We start from the raw sequence: 3142 nt of genomic DNA on the forward strand, positions 1-3142 counted from the left end.
TTCTGAAAAATAGGAGGAGCATGAAGCGGTGTTGAAACACATGAAGAGCCTGAAAAGGTGTGAAAAATATATAGAGCTTCAAAAGATATCAAAAATATGAGGAGCATGAAACTGTCTGAAAAATAGGAGGAGCATGAAGCAGTGTTCAAAAACATGAAGAGCCTGAAAACGTGTGAAAAATATGAAGAGCTTCAAAAGTTTTGAAAAATAAGAAGAGCTTCAAAAGGTGTCAAAAATGAGATCTGCATGAAATGGTCTGAAAAATAGGAGGAGCATGAAGCGGTGTTCAAAAACATGAAGAGCCTGAAAAGGTGTGAAAAATATGAAGAGCTTCAAAAGGTGTCAAAAATATGACGAGTATGAAACCCTCTTAAAAATAGGAGGAGGATGAAGCGGTGTTCAAAAACAAGAAGAGCCTGAAAAGGTGTGAAAAATATGAAGAGCTTCAAAATGTGTCCAAAATATGACGAGCATGAAACCCTCTAAAAAATAGGAGGAGGATGAAGCGGTGTTCAAAAACATGAAGAGCCTGAAAATGTCTGCAAAATATGAAGAGCTTCAAAAGAAGTGAAATACATGAGGAGCATGAAAAGGTGTTCAAAAACATACAGAGACTTAAAAGGTGCGAAAAGTATGAAGAGCTTCAAAAAGTGTCAAAAATTAGATTAGCATGAAAGGGTCTGAAAAATAGGAGGAGCCTGAACAGGTGTTGAAAAACATGAAGAGGCTGAAAAAGTGTGAAAAATATGAAGAGCTTCAAAAATATGAAAATTATGAAGAGCTTCAAAAGGTGTGAAAAATATGAAGAGCTTCAAAAGATGTCAAAAATGAGATGAGCATGAAACGGTCTGAAAAATGGAGGAGCATGAAGTGGTGTTGAAAATCATGAAGAGCCTGAAAAGGTGTGAAATATATGCAGAGCTTCAAAAGGTGTCAAAAATATGAGGAGAATGAAACCGTCTGAAAAATACGAGGAGCATGAAGTGTTGTTGAAAAACATGAAGAGCCTGAAAAGGTGTGAAAAATATGAAGAGCTTCAAAAGGTGTCAAAAATATGAGGAGCATGAAACGGTCTGAAAAATAGGACGAGCATAAGCGGTGTTCAAAAACATGAACAGCCTGAAAAGGTGTGAAAAATATGAAGACCTTCAAAAGGTGTGAAAAATATGAAGAGCTTCAAAAGGTGTCAAAAATTAGATTACCATGAAAGGGTGTGAAAATTAGGAGGAGCATGAAGTGGTGTTGAAAATCATCAAGAGCCTGAAAAGGTGTGAAATATATGAACAGCTTCAAAAGGTGTGAAAATATGACGAGCATGAAACCCTCTTAAAAATAGGAGGAGGATGAAGCGGTGTTGAAAACCCGGAAGAGCCTGAAAAGGTGTGAAATATATGAAGAGCTTCAAAAGGTGTAAAAATAGGAGGATCATGAAGCGGTGTTGAAAACCCGGAAGAGCCTGAAAAGGTGTGAAAAATATGAATAGTTTCAAAAGGTGTCAAAAATGAGATGTGCATGAAGCGGACTGAAAAATTGGAGGAGCATGAAGTGGTGTTGAAAAATATTAAGAGAATGAAAGGTGTACAAAATATGAAGAGCTTCAAAAGGTGTCAAAAATATGAGGAGCATGAAACGGTCTGAAAAATAGGAGGAGCATGAAGCGGTGTTCAAAACCATGAAGACCCTGAAAAGGTGTGAAATATATGAAGAGCTTCAAAAGGTGTGAAAAATATGAGGAGCATGAAACCCTCTTACAAATAGGAGGAGGATGAAGCGGTGTTCAAAAACATGAAGAGCCAGAAAAGGTGAGCAAAATATGAAGAGCTTCAAAAGAAGTGAAATACATGAGGAGCATGAAAAGGTGTTCAAAAACATACAGAGACTTAAAAGGTGCGAAAAGTATGAAGAGCTTCAAAAAGTGTCAAAAATTAGATTAGCATGAAAGGGTCTGAAAAATAGGAGGAGCCTGAACAGGTGTTGAAAAACATGAAGAGGCTGAAAAAGTGTGAAAAATATGAAGAGCTTCAAAAATATGAAAATTATGAAGAGCTTCAAAAGGTGTGAAAAATATGAAGAGCTTCAAAAGATGTCAAAAATGAGATGAGCATGAAACGGTCTGAAAAATGGAGGAGCATGAAGTGGTGTTGAAAATCATGAAGAGCCTGAAAAGGTGTGAAATATATGCAGAACTTCAAAAGGTGTCAAAAATATGAGGAGAATGAAACCGTCTGAAAAATACGAGGAGCATGAAGTGTTGTTGAAAAACATGAAGAGCCTGAAAAGGTGTGAAAAATATGAAGAGCTTCAAAAGGTGTCAAAAATATGAGGAGCATGAAACGGTCTGAAAAATAGGACGAGCATAAGCGGTGTTCAAAAACATGAACAGCCTGAAAAGGTGTGAAAAATATGAAGACCTTCAAAAGGTGTGAAAAATATGAAGAGCTTCAAAAGGTGTCAAAAATTAGATTAGCATGAAAGGGTGTGAAAATTAGGAGGAGCATGAAGTGGTGTTGAAAATCATCAAGAGCCTGAAAAGGTGTGAAATATATGAACAGCTTCAAAAGGTGTGAAAATATGACGAGCATGAAACCCTCTTAAAAATAGGAGGAGGATGAAGCGGTGTTGAAAACCCGGAAGAGCCTGAAAAGGTGTGAAATATATGAAGAGCTTCAAAAGGTGTAAAAATAGGAGGATCATGAAGCGGTGTTGAAAACCCGGAAGAGCCTGAAAAGGTGTGAAAAATATGAATAGTTTCAAAAGGTGTCAAAAATGAGATGTGCATGAAGCGGACTGAAAAATTGGAGGAGCATGAAGTGGTGTTGAAAAATATTAAGAGAATGAAAGGTGTACAAAATATGAAGAGCTTCAAAAGGTGTCAAAAATATGAGGAGCATGAAACGGTCTGAAAAATAGGAGGAGCATGAAGCGGTGTTCAAAACCATGAAGACCCTGAAAAGGTGTGAAATATATGAAGAGCTTCAAAAGGTGTGAAAAATATGAGGAGCATGAAACCCTCTTACAAATAGGAGGAGGATGAAGCGGTGTTCAAAAACATGAAGAGCCAGAAAAGGTGAGCAAAATATGAAGAGCTTCAAAGGGTGTGAAATATATGAGGAGCATGAAACGGTGTTCAAAAACATGCAGA

This window comes from Dama dama, unplaced genomic scaffold (assembly GCF_033118175.1).
Source record: "Dama dama isolate Ldn47 unplaced genomic scaffold, ASM3311817v1 ptg000093l, whole genome shotgun sequence".
In the NCBI taxonomy this organism is placed as follows: domain Eukaryota; kingdom Metazoa; phylum Chordata; class Mammalia; order Artiodactyla; family Cervidae; genus Dama; species Dama dama.